This window comes from Piliocolobus tephrosceles, chromosome 6, assembly GCF_002776525.5.
Source record: "Piliocolobus tephrosceles isolate RC106 chromosome 6, ASM277652v3, whole genome shotgun sequence".
Taxonomy (NCBI): Eukaryota; Metazoa; Chordata; class Mammalia; order Primates; family Cercopithecidae; genus Piliocolobus; species Piliocolobus tephrosceles.
Genome location: NC_045439.1, coordinates 88,558,702 through 88,576,205, shown reverse-complemented (window position 1 = coordinate 88,576,205; position 17,504 = coordinate 88,558,702). Strand labels below are relative to the sequence as shown.

Sequence of the window (17,504 nt, the reverse complement as noted above, 5' to 3'; positions counted from 1 at the left end):
GATGCCATTAACTATCCAGGAGGAATAATATTTAGGAAGTTGGATGTGTGTTTAGAGCTCTTAGAAAAAGGCAGGGGTTGGAGATTTTTTAAATGTGAGGGTCGTCAGCACATAGAAAGTGTTGAAGCTACAGGACTGAGAACAGAGAACACTTAGAAAGGGATAAGAGAGCAGACTGAGCCCTGGGCATACTACCCTTTAGAGAACTGATGGAGGAGGAGGAACCAGCAGATGAGACTAGGAAAAATGGCTGGAGACGAAGGAGGAGAAGCTAGTGGAATTTGTCACCATATCAAATGCTGCTGGAAATTTGAGTAAGATGAAGACAGAGAAGTGATCTGTAGCTCTGGGCTGGTATAGGTCACTGGTGACTCTGAGAAGGGGCTTTTTAGAGTCAGCGTGGATAGAAGAGCCCCATTAGAGTGTACAGAGGTATTTACATATATACCAAGGACACCAAGAAATGAGTAACATCAGTTGGCTCTGGGGGATGGGAAACCAGGTGGCTGGGAACAGGAGTGGAGATAAACTTACTTTTCATCATGTATTTCTTTTGTACTATGTTACAAGCACCTATTCACAATGCCACAATGGGGTGAGGAAAGAATGGGCAGTAAAACAGAAGAGTGGGGACACCAAATATAGACAACTCGGTGGAGTTTGTGCTGGGAAAAGGAAAAGAGAAATGGGTTGATGTGGGGCCACGCTAAGGTTTCCTAAGAGTATGTTTATGCATGGATGAGAGTGGTCCTGCAGAGAAAGAGAGATGGAGAGTGTGGGAAGGAGAAGTCATAACTGCAGAAGCAAGATCCTTAAAGAGGCCCAGGTGGGGCTGACCTGAGATGGGAGTGAGGACAGACATTTCATCTCATGTGGCAGGAAGGAAGGTGGGGCTGTAGGTTTAAATACAGTGCGATGGTGGAATAGGCAGGGGAGATGCTGAGGTCATCAGTTAAGGGTGTCTGTGTTGGGGCGGGGAGAAGGTATTGAAGTTTCAAGAAAAGAGAATGGAGGCCTGGCTGCTACCCACCCTCCTGTTACAGCCACAGTCTCAGTTGCTGCAGGATGCCTGGGTGTCTGGGCAATCCGTGGACAGCAGTGAGAGCCACAATGACAGATTACGGCAGAGTAGAGCAGTGACCTGGAGGTTAGGGAGTCCATCTACCCTGACTCCTTCACAGACACGTATCTCCCAGCTACCCCTGCATAGCTCCAGTCCTGCTCACGTTCTCTCGCCAGCAGTACATCCGTGCTGTAAGGATGTTCAGGGGATGAGTGAAGAGGAGTCTGAAAGTGTCATTAACTAGCTTGATTGCACCTTGATCCAACTCTGCTAACAACTAGTCTTCCAAATACAAATGTACTCTCATTGTACCGCATTCTCCTTCAGTAGTGCTTCACTTGATGAGGTCCTGCTAAGTATTACCAGAAAATCTACCCTGGCCAGGTACAATAGCTCACGCCTGTAATCCCAGCACTTTGGAAGGCCGAGGTAGGAGGATCGCTGAAGCCTAGGAGTTTGAGGACAACCTGGGCAATGGGGTGAGATCCTTGCCTCTACAAAAAAAAAAAATTAGCTGGCCACTGATCTGTTCTGTCTCTACAGATTTGGCTGAGCTTCATTGTACTGATCTTTCCAACCACTTTATTCTAGTTGTCCCTCATGGTGGCAGCCCTTCTTGGGCTCCCTCAGGGTTGCCCCATACTCTGAGCATCCATGACTGTCCTTGGCTCCTCAATACCCCAAGGCCAACAACAGTCCAAAACCAACATCATATTGTCTCCACTCCATCATCACCAACCCAATGCCAATATCCAAGGCCAACACCTCAAATTCACCCATCCCCTTATCCCATCAATATCTCTCCCCAAAGCTATCTGGTCTGTTGCTACCAGCTGCTCTTCTGAATTCCTGGTAGTCCCAGTTCTGTCTTATTCTTGTATTCCCATGCTACCCTACCCCTACTCCCTGGTGGCCCCTCACCACCAAGAAGCATCCAAGGAGCCGAAGGACCACAGCCCGAAGGTCCTCTCAGCCAAAGAAGAATCAAGGCAAGCCTCCAAATGCAGAGGAACCCAACTAGAAGGGAAGTATTTCCACCTTTTTCTTCCCAGAGACACCCCACCCCCAACTATCACACTTCAAGTTTATGACCCTAAACTTCAACTAGGCACTCAACACTGCCAAATGAACCTCAAACTGCCTTAGGAAATCTGCTTACGATTCCCTAGAGTGATCATTTCATACATTCTTTCTTCTTTAATTTGAAATTTTAAATCAGTTTATTAAGTTCAACATGAAAACTATCAGAAGAATATCCTCAGCTTGGCATGGTGGCTATGCCTGTAATAACAGCACTTTGGGAGGCTAAGGTCAGAGGATTGCTTGAGACCAGGAGTTCGAGACCAGCCTGGGCAACATAGACCTTGTCTCTACAAGAAATTTTAAATATTAACCATATGTGGTGGTGCACACTTATAGTCCCAGCTACTTGGAAGGCTCACATGGGCCTGGGAAGTTGAGGCTGCAATGAACTATGATCACACCACTGCACTCCATCCTGGGTGACAGAGCGAGACCCTGTCTCAAAAAAAAAAAAAAATTCTCCTTATAATTATATCTTCTTGGAGAAAAGGAAAGGAAAATCAAAACCCTCTGAGCACAGCCAGGATGCTGTGGCAGTCAAGCTGCTCTACGATGGGGACAGTCCTCTGGTCAGTAGAGTCACTCTCTGGGTCAGCAGGATTGGAGTCTGGATCAGCCTCCTCATCCCCCAGCTCCAGGTCATCCATTTCCTGGAACAAAGACTTAATTACTTCCACGTTGTTTGCAGCATCCTCCAAGAACTGGATATCAGATGTGTCAAGATTTGGATCTGTTTCAAGTAGCTGTTTCCCACTTAATTTATTTTTTCCTGCTTGTTCTTCCATCCATTTCTTTTTAATTTCCAAGCCTTCTGCAGCAAATTTGGACTTCCAATTTAAGACATTCTCGATTATAACAGGAATGCCATGGAATAATTGCTTTTCAGCTTATTTGGATTCTTTCTGTTTCTTTTTTTTCTTCTCTTCTAGTTTTTTTAATCTGATCTATTTCTTTTAATTTTTCTTGCACAACTGTCACTAAAGATCATCACCATACCAAGATTTTCTTCAGCCTGTAATGCTAAGAATTTTTAAATGTTTGAGACATTATCTTCTAGATTTTCTGAGAATACTTCATAAAGGCAGGGTTTATCAGGGTATTTCTCCTTGTCTGTAAACTTGAGGGTAGTCTGGACAGTTTCATCATTTTCTCCAGCCTTAGATGTCACAGTAATGGTGAAGCTGGCTGAATTTCCTTTTTTTTTTCTTTATTATTATTTTTTGAGACAAAGTCTCACTCTGTTGCCCAGGCTAGAGTGCAGTGGCACAATCACGGCTTACTGCAGCCTCCACCTCCTGGGCTCAAACCATCCTCCCACTTCAGACTCCTGAGTAGCTGATTCTACAGGTGTCCTGGTTTGGGCGGGCAGCAGTAGTGGCATCCGGGGTGCTCCCACCAGCTCCACGGAGTGTGCAGCCCCAGCCAAGCCTCCCTGCTGCAGCCAGCATTCTGGCAGCTGCTGTCCTCAACAGCCCTGTACCCAGCACATAGGCCTTCAGCTGAGTGTAACCTGGGTATGGTGGCTCATGCCTGTAATCCCAGCACTTTGAGAGGCCGGGGTGGGAGGGTCACTTGAGCCCAGGAGTTCGAGACTAGCCTGGGCAACAAAGCAAGACTTCATCTCTAAAAATAATATAAAAATAAATGAGTGTATTGAATGTATAAACAATATCTTTGCCAACAAGGAGTGATGCCAAAAAGCTGGACACATTTTTTTTTTTGCAATGAGCATATATTACTCTTACAATCAGAACAATCAGAAGAAAACAAATTATTTTTTATGGAGTCTCACTCTGTTGCCCAGGCTTGAGGGCAGTGACTGGATCTTGGCTCAATTCAGTTTCTGCTTCCTGGGTTTAAGCGATCCTCCCACCTCATCCTCTCGAGTAGCTGGAATTACAAATGAGAGCCACCACACCCAGCTAATTTTTGTATTTTTAGTAGAGATGGGGTTTCACCATGTTGGCCAGGCTAGTCTCAAACTCCTGACCTCAAGAGATCCACCCACCTTGGCCTCCCAAAGTGCTGGGATTACAGGCATGAGCCACTGCATCCAGCCAAGAAAACAGATTTTTAAAGTGGTGGTGGCCCTTGGAGTTCTGCCTCAGTCCTCCGTTTTCTCATCAAATGGCCTCCCTGCACTCAGTCCTTTATGCCTGTGTTCCCCTCTCACCTGGCCACTGTCAACTCCCACAAAACTCATCTCCCCTGCTTCTCTTCAGGCCCAGGTAGCCAGGTGCCTGCAGGGCCTCTCCTCCTGAGACCCCCTGTTGCAAACATACTCATCATCTCCAGGCCTTGCCCCCTCCCCGCTCCACTTCCTCTTCCCCACCTCAGCAACCAAGCCCTACCATCCTCCTTGTGCTCTAGCCAGCATCCTGGAGGCCTCTTGGACTCCCCCGGCCCATATCCACCCCACCACCAAGCCCTGGCCTTCCACCTCACGTGATCCCTCCTCCCATCCCTGCTGCCACCACTGCCTGCCGTGGTCCTCTCATTTCTCCTGTGCGGGCACCAGCTGCCCTGACTCTATTCCTGCCTCAGCCAACCCATCCTCCACACTTTAACCAGAGTGACCGTCCTCCGGTGTAAATAGGGTCACCTGACACCCCTTCTTAAATATCTCTATCCTCATGGTCTGCATGATGAAGTCCAAATTCCACTGCATGGGCCATTCACGGTTCTCTGCCTACCTCTCTATTTCCCAGTCTCCAGCTCCTCCCGTGCAGGGAACACCTCCAGGCCCTGTGTCTGCTGTTACCTCTGCCTGGAATGCCCTCTCCCTCTTACGCTGGAAAACCACCCATTACAGGGCTCTGTTCTGTGAAGTCTTTCCTGACCTATCCAAATGGAGGTGTGGTTCTCTCCTTCACATTCCCATACAACTGTGTACCCCCCTCCCCACCCCTGACTGTGTGCCCTCAAGGGCAGGGCCCTGTGCAGCCTCAGCACCTGGTGCTGGCCTGGCACCGAGTTGAGTACTTATTCCCTGAGAACCCGCATAAGGTGCCCACACCAGACCTTCCCAGTGGCTCTCAAAATGAGAGCATAGTGGGACCTGGGAGGTAGCCATGGCCCTCGTGGGTAAAGATGGTGACCTCCTTCTTCTTGGCTGTATCCCATTGCCCAGCACAAGGCCTGGCAATAGTAGGGGCTCAATAAACACTCACTGAAGGGACAGAGGCATACAGACATGAGTAAAATGAACGCTGGGGCTGAAAAGGTCCAGAGATCTTCTGCCTAGCCCACATCACCCACCTATGCCTCAACATTTCACAAAGGAGGAAGTTGAAGTCCCCCCAAGGCCAGGGACTTTCTCAAGGTGAAACACTGGATTCCTTCCTTGCCAAAAGACCAAAACCCGGATGTCCTTCTTCCCAAGATTTCCTCTCCAAAATCTACAAAGGCAAAAAGGCTCCAAAAAGCAGGTGGGGCTTATTGCTGACACCCCCAGCCCCATGCCTGAGCACACACTGTGGGCCAAGCTTAGTGTTGGTGTTCTTAGGCATTACTGCATGTGCTCCCATGTCGACATGAGGAGGGAGGCACTATTATTATCTCCATCTTACATCTGAGAAATTGGAGGTTCAGGCTGCTGAAGTTACATGGCAAGAAAGTGCAGAGGCTGGGCATGGTGGCTCACATCTATAATTCCGACATTTTGGGAGACTGAAGTGGGAAGATTGCTTGAGCCCAGCAGTTTGAGACAAGCTTGGGCAACATAGTGAGATCCCATCTCTAAAAAAAAAAAATACACACACACACACACACACACACACACACACACACACACACACAGGTGTGATGGCATCCGCCTATAGTCCCAGCTATAGGAGGCTGAGGCAGGAGGACTGCTTGAGCCCAGGAGTGTGCACCACTGCACTCCAGCCTGGGTGACAGAGCAAGACCCTGTCTCCAAAAAATAAATAAATAAATAAATAAATAAATAAAGTGCTGGAGACAAAATTTGAATTCTGGGCTGGGCGTGGTGGCTCACGCCTGTAATCCCAGCACTTTGGGAGGCTGAGCTGGGAGGATCACTTGAGGTCAGGCCAATATGGTGAAATCCCGTCTCTACTAAAAATACAAAGATTAGCTGGGTGTGGTGGTGTGTGCCTGTAATCCCAGCTACTCGGGTGGCTGAGGCAGAATTGCTTGAACCTGGGAGGCAGAGGTTGCAGTGAGCCAAGATCATGGCACTGCACTCCAGCCTGGGCAAAAGACCAAGACTCTGTCTCAAGAAAAGAAAAAATTGAACTCTGTTTGACATGACCCCAAGATTGGCATTCTCAGATTCCACCCTCTGCCCCAGAATGGCTTGGCTAGGAGTGCCTGAGGGGCGGGGCTGGCAAAGCAGTGCCTCCTATATGAGGGAGAGGGAGAAGGCCTGATAGGGCGATGGCCTCTCTGGGACCTGGTCCAGAACTAGGAAGCCTGAGAGGAAGGGGCCTCGCTTCCCAAACACTCTATGGCAACATGACACAGGCCTTTCTCCACCCCTGCCTCTGCTGGTCTCAAAACGTGGGGTGCATTTCAAAGGGGATAAACCTGAAGGGCTTCTATTCAGGTGAGAGAAAGGCAGGATCCAAATAAGAGTCAGGTTACACCCAGAGATGTTCAAAGCTCTTGTCATGGGGCATGGGGACTCTTCTCCTCCATGCCCCATAGGCCCATCCAGTCCCTTCTTCACAAGCTAAACATGCCCATCTGTGTCCCCAAACCAGCAATAGTTGTTGGTTTTCAACTGGATAAAGTCCAGATCCCTTAGCTTGGCATTCAAGCTGCTCTGGGATCCCATTTTTGACTATTTGTCCTACCTCATTCTCTCACTAAGCAAGCTCTTTGCATCATCAAGTTAGGCTGCTCACCATTCCTCTCAACATGTTTGCTGCTTTCCTGCCTCCGAGGCTTTACCCATGCCTTTCCCCCTAGAGTGCTTTTCATTCCCATGTTCTCCTATTGAATCTTACCATCCTGGATGGGCACGGTGGCTCACGCCTGTAATCCCAGCACTTTGGGAGGCCAAGGCGGGCAGATCACTTGAGGTCAGGAGATTGAGACCAGCCCGGCCAACATGGCAAAACTCTGTCTCTACTAAAAATACAAAAGTTAGCCATGTTTGGTGGTGCGCCCCTGTAATCCCAACTACTCAGGAGGCTGAAGCAGAAGAATTGCTTGAACCCAGGAGGCGGAGGTTGTAGTGAACTAAGATCGCGCCACTGCACTCCAGCCTGGGCAACAGAGTGGGAGGTTTTCTCAAAAAAAAAAAAAAAAAGTAAAGAAATCTTACCATCCTTTTAAGCCCAGGTGCACTGGCACCTTCCCCTTCCATAGAATTTTTTTTTTCCCCTCTGTTAAATCCCAGGGCACTTCACTTTGTACAGACCTGCTGACTCATGTGTGGATTATCTGCGTCTCCTAGATACTACATGTGAGGGCAGCAGCAGCCTCCTATTCATCACCATATCCCCCAAGGGCCATGTGCTCAGTAGGTGCTCTAGGAATGCCTATTGGACTGATAAAGGCATGAATGGATTCCTAAAATCAATGGGAAGCATTTATGATCCAGAGGCACCTGCATGTTAACAGGGACCACCACTTGCCCTAATGCAGAAGAATTATCCAAAACTAGGAAATAAAGCAAAAGGAGTATTATGTGCCCTTTAAAAATCTCCTTAGAGTATGTCTGACTTACTATTTACCATTGGTTAGTGCCCAGACTTTGTAAAAATTGATGTTAACTGTAAAAATTCATGTTGCAAATAATTTCTATATACTTCAAAAAGAACAACCCTGATGGTTATGATTTGCTTGTCCTGCAGGACATTAAATAGTTTTGTATGTTACATAGCCATCTTAAGTAACCGGCATTCTTACTTAGCCATCTTACATAGTCAGCATTCTTTTTTCATTGACCATACTTCAATTTCTAATATCTTCCTTTAAACCATCTTTGACATTCTGCTGGGTTCCCTCATTCATGAGTTAAACAAATCTTTCACTTTTTTTTTTTTTTTTTTTTTGAGACGGAGTCTCGCTGTCGCCCAAACTGGAGTGCAGTGGCCGGATCTCAGCTCACTGCAAGCTCCGCCTTTCGGGTTCACGCCATTCTCCTGCCTCAGCCTCCCCAGTAGCTGGGACTATAGGCGCCCGCCACCTCACCCGGCTAGTTTTTTAGTAGAGACGGGGTTTCACTGTGTTAGCCAGGATGGTCTCGATCTCCTGACCTTGTGATCCGCCCGTCTCGGCCTCCCAAAGTGCTGGGATTACAGGCTTGAGCCACCGCACCCGGCCCAAATCTTTCACTTGTGTTCACTCTACGTTTATATAAGAGTTATGTCTTTTAAATTTTTGAAAATTATGCTTTGACACAACTTTGGGCACATTAAAATCATCTGTGGGGCATTTAAAAGATACAGAATCCCAGCACTTTGGGAGGCCAAAGCAGGCAAATCACTCGAGCCCAGGAGTTTGAGATCAGCCTGGGCAACATGGCAAAAACCTGTCCCTACAGAAAACAAAAATAAAAAAATTAGCCAGGCATGTTGGCGCACACCTGTGGTCCCAGCTACTCAGGAGGCCAAGGCAGGAGGATTGCTTGAGCCTGGGAGGTTAAGTCTGCAGTGAGCCATGATCATGCCACTGCACTACAGCCTGGGCAACAGAAGAAGACCCTTTCTCAAAAACAAAAACAAAGAAAGATATAGAAACCCAGGTTCTACCTCTGGGATTCTGATACAGAAACTTCTGGGTGGGACTTTGCTGCCTGTTTCTTTAGTACTCTCAGAGAATTCTAATTAATAGTCAGAGCTGAGAACCTCTCTACTAAAGGGCAACAGCCTTTATTAGGCTTGTTTGTTACCACAAACAAGCACTCGTTAAATGTTCACCATTATTGCCTGGCACAGTGCATGCACCTCTAATCCTAGTTACTTGGGAGGCTGTGGCGGGATGATTACTTGAGCCAGGAGTTCAAGTCTGTGGTGCAATATGATTGTGTTTGAGAATAGCCACTGCACTGTAGCCTGGGCAACATGGTGACACTCCATCTCTTAAAAAAAAGAAAAAAAGATACCCATTGTTATCGTTAGCTCTGACAATGGAACTTCAGACACAGGGATGAAGATTTGGTATAGTGGTACAATGGGTGTTCCTGAAATCATACCAGCTTTACACTGGGTCTTATGGATCATGAGAGGCCATGGTATACAATACTGGGTGTATCACTGTATTAGTTTCCTTGGCTGCTGTAACAAATGGCCATACACTTAGCAGCTTACAACACAGATTTATTATCTTACAGTTCTGGAGTTCAGAAGTCTGAAATAAGACTTACCAGGCTAAAATAAGGTTGTGGCCAAGGCTGTTTTTTTCTGCAGGATCCAAGGGAGAGTCTCTTCCGTGCCTCCTCCAGCTCCCAGTGGCTGCCAGCGTTCTTTGGCTCATGGCTTCATCTCTCCAGTCTCTGCTTTGGTGGTCACATGGCCTCCTCCAACCACCCACTTTGATCTCCTCCCTCTCCTTCTTATAAGGACCCTGTGATCACATTGGGCTCACCCAGATAAACCAAGGTAATCTCTTTGCTGGAATGAGCTCAGTCGGGGAGACCCTAACCCAGCAGCACTAGAGGAATTAAAGACATACACACAGAAATATAGAGGTGTGAAGTGGGAAATCAGGGGTCTCACAGCCTTCAGAGCTGAGAGCCCCAAACAGAGATTTACCCACGTATTTATTAACAGCAAACCAGTCATTAGCATTGTTTCTATAGATATTAAATTAACTAAAAGTATCCCTTATGGGAAACGAAGGGATGGGCCCAATTAAAGGAATAGGTTGGGCTAGTTAACTGCAGCAGGAGCATGTCCTTAAGGCACAGATCGCTCATGCTGTTGTTTGTGGCTTAAGAATGCCTTTAAGTGGTTTTCCACCCTGGGTGGGCCAGGTGTTCCTTGCCCTCATTCCCGTAAACCCACGACCTTCCAGCTTGGGTGTTAGGGCCATTATGAACACGTTACAGTGCTGCAGAGATTTTGTTTATGGCCAGTCTTGGGGCCAGTTTATGGCCAGATTTTGGGGGGCCTGCTCCCAACACTCTTCATCTCAAGATCCTTAATCTAATCGCACCTTCAAAGTCCCTTTTACCACATAAGGTAACAGTCACACTTTCTGGGGATTAACGGGTGGACATTTGGGGAGGCATTATTCAGCCTACCAGAGTCATCCTTCTCTGAAGCCTCAGGATCCAAGGCATCACCCCCTGCTGAGAGCTTACCACTCCCCACCACCCCACATCCCTTGGAGCCATGGAGGACCTACTGTGTTCTCAGTGTAGGGGATCAGAGCAAGTGGAGGTTTTGCAAACCTCCAAAACTAGGGGTTCTATACTGAAAACAGTCATAAAGTTGGAATTTCAGGAGACAAGAGAGAGAATTTCGAGGCAGCTCTGGATGATGCAGCTGCCTGTGGGTGGTCCATAAAGCCAGCATGGATGTCTCCCTGTCACCCAATCAGGTCACCATCACCTCTCTTCAGTAGCAGTCTGCCCTCTGGGCTGCAGCTTTATTTACTGTTGTATTAAGTTATTAAAATTAAAAAAAAACACACCTGTCTACTATTTATTTTAGTAGATAATAGAAATGAGTTAAGATTGCTGCATTATGTCTCTATTAAGTAATTGTGATCTAAGAGCTCCACAAAAACCCGTCAGAGAACAGGCAGAAGCTTCATTTTCTTCCCTGCATCTGAATGTGGCCTGGTTTTGCAAGGGCAAGCAGGGACACTATGTGCAGTGGAAAAAGCCCTGCCTTCCACAGCCCCGTGCCAGGGTGAATGACTTGGCAAGTGGGGTAGGAGCTGGGATATCTGGCAAGCAGAGTAGGAAAGCCAGATTCCCTTGAATAGTGAACAACCTGCACATCTGAACACAGCAGCCCTCGTTTCCCATCTGCATCCACGTCCTTGCCTCTATTGTGAACTCATTTCACCAGATCTTAAGGTTTACAAACTCTCAAAGCATCCCCAATATCGTCTCAATCCTCACAACAACCCCATGAGGCTGGTCAGCTTGGTATCATTGTTCCATTTTAGAGATGAGAAAACTGAAGTTAAAGACATGAATGATTTGCCGTCACCTGGCTTGTGGGTGACGCAGTTGGATGCCGAAGTGTCCCCTTCTTGACGTCTTGACATCACTCAGTGCAAGGTGGCCCTGGGGTGGGGAATGGAGCATGCATTGTAGTGGGCAAGGCTTTCATCTTGTCATAGGCTGTCAGCAGCCCAGACTTCAGGAACCTCCTCTTTAAGAAAGCTACCCACTTCCCATACCTCTGCCCGCCTTCCTCAGGGTTCTCACATTCTTCTAATCCTGCCTCTGAGACACTCGGCAAATGCCACGCCCCCTCAGCATGTCTGCTTCTGCTTCCACAGGGCAGGCTCTGGGGCAGATGATCCACAGTTACTTATTCAAAGAAGTGAGGGAGTTAATGTACTTTGAATGGATTTTATCCCTAATTGAGCAGGCGTGTAAGCTTGCTGTGGGTCCTGACTGAGGGATGTCCCACCAGGACACAAGCCCTCTGGCTTTTCATGAAGCATCAAGATCAGAGGCAGAGAAAGCTCAACCCACACTGACACGAGGAAGAGACAGCCTTCTTGGAGGGCCTGGACAACAATTTGGCACCTTGTTTTGGTGTAACTGGAAAGCTGCTCTAACTGGGAAACTAGGGTTGGCCAAGGCAGGCACGTGGGTTCTGCTGTACAGCTCAGCAATGCCCTAGGCTCAGCGTTCCCTGCCTGTTCCCACCAAAGGGCCCCAGACATCTCATCCATCCTTTGTTTGAAACTCTTCTACTCCCTTGCTGGCAAGAGATAAAGCCCACCTGGAGATTTATGATGAAAACACTCACCAGACCAAGGAACCCACTGGAGAGGGCATGCAGTGGAGCAGGAGGTCACAGATGGAATTCAGAAGGTCTGTGGACTAGGATGAGTCATAATAGAAAAGGACATCTCTATTTTCCCTACCCTCTAACTGAAGATCAGCATTTCCTTCCATTATACAAACCCCAGCAGTTTTAGCAGCACTTGGCATTCTGTTCCACAGAATTCACTGATATTTTTATATCACATCACAATGGCTACAGGTATCTTGAGATATGGTTTATACTCCTCACCACTTCAAAATTATGGTAGTTATTAGACACACTGCCCTGCTGGAATTTTTTCTTTTTCTTTTCTTTTCTTTTTTTTTTTTTTGAGATGGAATCTCACTCTGTCACCCAGACTGGAGTACAGTGGCATGATCTCAACTCACTGCAACCTCTGCCTTGTGGGTTCAAGTGATTCTCCTGCCTCAGCCTCCTGAGTAACTGGAATTACAGGCATGTGCCACCGTACCCAGCACATATAGCTAATAAAAAATTAGCTAATTTTTTGTATTTTTAGTAGAGATAGGGTTTCACTATGTTGGCCAGGCTGGTCTCAAACTCCTGACCTCAAGTGATCCACCCATCTCAGATTCCCAAAGTGTTGGGATTACAGGCATGAGCCACCATGCCTGGCCCACTGCTGGTTCTTAATTGATGGGTTAATAAAGAAAAATGTATTTCTATTTCACAACTCAAAAAATATTTTGATAACCAAATCTCAATATAATTGGTGGCCTTTGTAATTCTCCTTTTTGGTTTTGGTTTTTGTTTTGTTTTGTGAGAAAGGGTCTCATTCTGTAACCCAGGCTGGAGTGCAGTAGCACAATCTTGGCTCACTGGAGCCTTGACCTCCCAAGCCCAGGTGATCCTTCCATCTCAACCTCCCAAGTAGCTGAGACCACAGTTATGTGCTACCATACGCAGCTAATTTTTAAATTATTTTGTAGAGATGGGGGTCTTATTATGTTGCCCAGGCTGGTCTTGAACTTCTGTGCTTAACGATCCTCTTGCCTCAGCCTCCCAAATTGTTGGGACTATGGGTGTGAGCCACCATGCCCAGCCTCAGTATGTATTTTTTTTTTAAATGTATTTTAAAACATTATTCTGAGCAGGGGCCCATGGCACCAAGAAAATAAAAATGTGAAGAACTCTTGTATACAAAGTAACTCTACAGAAGGCGAGGGGCTGAGGTTATATCACTTAGGAGGAGAATGTCTGGTTGAAAAATACACTTTCAGCTGGGCACAGTGGCTCATGCCTGTAATCCCAGCATTTGGGGAGGCCAAGAAGGGCAGATCACCTGAGGTCAGGAGTTCGACACCAGCCTGGCCAACATGGTGAAATGCCGTCTCTACTAAAAATACAGAAATTAGCCAGGTGTGTTAGCAGGTGCCTGTAATCCCAACTACTCGGGAGGCTGAGGCAGAAGAATCACTTGAACTTGGGAGGCGGAGGTTGCAGTGAACCGAGATCGTGCCACTGCACTCCAAAAAGAAGAAAAGAAAATACACTTTCTAGGTAGGGCATGGTGGCTCATGGCTGTAATCCTAGCACTTTGGGAGGCTGAGATGGGAAGATTATTTGAGCCCAGGAATATGAGACCAGCCTGGGCAACATAGAGAGACACGCCTCTACCCCTATCTCTAGAATTTCTTTTTTCTTTAAATTAGCGGGGCATGGTATACATGCCAATAGTCCCAGCTACTCAGGAGGCTGAGGTGGGAGGATCTCTTGATACCGGGAATTTGAGGTGAGCTATGACCACGCCACTGCACTCCAGTCTGAGTAACAGAGTGAGAAACTGTCTCAAAAACAAAAAAGAAAAACATTTTTAAAAATTACAGATTCTAGGGCCCTGTCACAGGCCAGGCTCTCTGGGAAGCAGACCCCTAGATGGAGTTTAGGGTCCAGAGTTCAGAGGGTTTGTCGGTGTTGTGAGGATCTACACTTGTGGAAGGGAGGGGTGGAAAGCAGGATTGGACAGTCTCAAGAGAGGCCTCAGCTAACCCTATGGGGAGCTCTGAAGATGGGATGGCTCCTTCAGAGTTGCTCTAAGTTGGGGTGAGGGGGCCGGGCCTTTATGCCCCATGTTCATCAGTCGTTAGATGCAATTACCCTAGGGAAGGGATCTGACCTTGGGCAAGGCTGCTGTCTCCAGCTGAGGCACCTGTCAGAGAGGACCACCAGCTAACTGAGGGCTTCCTGCCAGCAGCACGCCCAGAAGCTGGGGAGAAAGTCATTCATTCCTACAGGAGGGTCTGGGTGGTGGCTCACAGAGTCCACTGAAAGCTTCTACTGCAGAATTATTGTACCTAAATTCCTGAATGCAGTCCGGAGTCCATCATTTTTAAAGTTCTGTCGGTGATTCGGATGGTCTGCCTGGTTTGGAAGCCCTCAATTGCAGGTAGTCAAAGCTCGAGAGGGCTCTGAGATCACAGAGTCTGAGGGACTTGGTTCAAGGCTGTTCAGCCGGTCAGTGGCAGAGCCAGGAGGGTGCTGACCTGACCTTGGCCATGGCCTTGCTCCACTTTTAAATTTCATTCAACAGATATTTATTGAGAGTCTCCCACCACCACGTGAGGCACTGGAGATGCACTAGTGAGCAAAAGAACACAGTCCCTCCCCTTGGGATATTCACCGTCCTGCCCCCCACGATTCTCTCAGCTGGGCCTGCAACTACTCAAACATTGCTCATGGGACCATGAGTTGGCAATCTCTATCAACGCCGTAAATGTATCTACTCAGCATTTCCACTTCTAGGTATTTATCCTACAGCTAAACCTCCATATGGGTGAAGTGATATACGTACAAGAGTATTCACATATTCACCAGAAATTTTTTATAATAGCAACACCCTGGAAACACCCTAGAGGTTGATCGATGGGGTTCTGGTTGAATAAGCCATATCCTGGGTAATCACTAAAAATAAAAGAGGCACCTTTCTATATAATGATATGAAAAAAACAAAAAGAAACCTCCCAAGACATATTGGCAAGCAAAAAAGGAAGATACAGATAACACCAATTATAACATGCCAATATTTTGGTGAAAAAAAAGAAAAGATATATGTGAATTTGTTAAGATTTTCAGTGAACCAAGAGCTTTAACAAACAGGGAAACACTCAGTCCAAATAGAAAAACAGAAACCACTCAAGGTTTTTCACACAGAGATCATTTAATTCAGGAAATGGGTTCAGCAAGTGATACAAGAGCTGAGAAACCAAATACACCTATCAGCTGACCCAAGACCTTGGGAAATAATAGCCTGTAAGGGCTTAGCCTCCCAGGATACAGAGAAGTGGAGGAAGAGGGTGAGGAGTGAATTTCAGGCTACCATAATAGTGTCCAGGATAATATGTTTAATAAATGCATAGAGTATATGCCAGAGGTCACGGAGTTGGAGACTGGGAAGGAGACCTAGATTATATAGGGTGCCCTTTGGTTTACTTTGAAATTTTGTACCATGAGTGTATGTTGCCTATTTGAAACAAGACACTTGCCTGACGTTCATATTTAGTATATTGGTAAAGGCAAAGCCATTATATTTTTTCACTGGAAAACATCCTTCTGGAAATGAAATGCCAGCAAAATCTCCCCACACATCTCCTGTAATTATACCCCCGAAGACAGCACAGCAATTTTTTCTGTGCATGCTTTTTACAAGTGTCCTCTTCAAATCCTCCTTGGATGAAGCACAGCCCTGAGAGAAGGCAGAGACCACTGGAGTGGGGAGGATGTTTTCCTCTCATCAGCAGCTGGCTTGCTGTGTGATCTCACACCACATCTGTGGCCACTTAGGAAGCTGCCGGCCGGAAGGCCTCAGCTGGCATCCCAGAGCCGTGCTGCCTGCCAGCACACGTCGGAAGGGGCTGCTGCGTCACTCTCTGGGGAACAGCACACACTGGGTGCCACTGGCCAAAGCCCTGGGTGCCCACAAGGGAGGAAGATGTGGGCTCCTGGGCTCTGCCCTCGACTAACAAGTTTTGTAACTCCATAAAGAAGATGGATGGTGGAAGAAGTAGAAGGGCCAGCTCTTGTCATTGACAATTAACCCTGGTAAACCGTATGAGGCACAGGAAGTATAACTAACTTGCCCAGGGTCATACTGTCCTACAATGACAGAGGTGGAATTCAGCTCAGATCTGGGTGAGATCATGAGTCCAGTCCTCTCACTGTGCCGACAGGGCTACCCGGCCACCGAGGGTCACAGAGGCACCAGCCCAAGGGGTTCTGACCTTCCATGTCACCTCGCTTGTCCCTTAGGGGCTCTCAAATCAGGCTGCCCCAACTCTACTACAACTCTCAGAGCCTCAGTCTTCTCTGCTATCAAGTGGAACTTTACTACATATTTAAAAGTTCGTTATGAGGTTTAAATTTGTCAATGACTATAAAGCATTTAGCGCATAGTGGGCTCAACAAATGCGAGTCTATTTCTTCCTTTTCTTTCAGTATTTTAATTCCTCCTCCTCTTACTGAAACCTTGCAGGGTTACTAGAGGCTCAGACAAGAACACTACACTGACCTCTCTACAAAAGCCTCGGGCTGTACCGGAGTCCCACTGTCGGGCCTGGGAGCTGGGCTGTGCCTCTGTGGATCCTTCTGCCCTGAAATCCAGGTCCATGTTCACTTGGCATGCCATCTTCCCTCCTAACTCAAGGCAGAGAATTCAAGTTGGGTTAACTTTCCCTGCTATTAACATTTCCACGAATGCTTTCCCAGCTATTTTCATCAATTCTGAACAATTTTCTTAAGAAGAAAGGGAAACGCCCTCTCGGCTTCAGCCTCCTGCTCCTCTGGGTTCTCCGGCAGATGAACTTCTGTTTGCACATTTGGGACTCTGCTCAGCTCCCTGATTCCTGTCCCCCCAGAACAAGGTGGTCTCAGTAAGTTGCCAGATCCACTACCTAGTGGTGCAGGTTGCACCTCTCTTTCTGAGTCTCCCAGGCAAGTATTCCGGGCCTGTCTCCTGGCCCCAGAGCTCTTCTCTCTGGTGAGGCCATTTGGTCCTCGTGAAGGCTCAGTCCCTCTTCAGTCTCTGGGCTGATGCTGTCCATGGTTGATACTGATGGGAGGAGCCTGCAGCTGTCATTTACCTCAGTGACTTCATTCAGGTCAGCCTTGCTGTGGGCTTCCGTGTGACCTCCAGCCTAGAGGATCCCCTCTGTCTTGTGAGAAACAGCCCCTGGCCCCCTGTTTCCCCAGGGCTTCATAGTCTATCGGGGCGACAGGCATGTAGTGAGACGATCACAGCCCAGTGTGGTCAGAGCTCTGCAAGAGCAATGCAGGAGTCACTTGGGGAAAAAACAAATAAAGGAAGAAGCACTAAAGTTTTCCCAGGTGAGTCAAGGACAGTGTTCTATTTATCTCCTGCTCCAAAACATAGTGGCATAAAACGACCATCTATGCTTCCAGATTCCATGGCTCAGGAA

General features: G+C 47.4%; 1 pseudogene; it reads right to left on the bottom strand.

The window, feature by feature from the left end:
* Window positions 1–1,161: 1,161 nt before the first annotated feature.
* LOC111528844 lies at window positions 1,162–16,696 on the bottom strand (annotated as a pseudogene).
* Window positions 16,697–17,504: the final 808 nt, after the last annotated feature.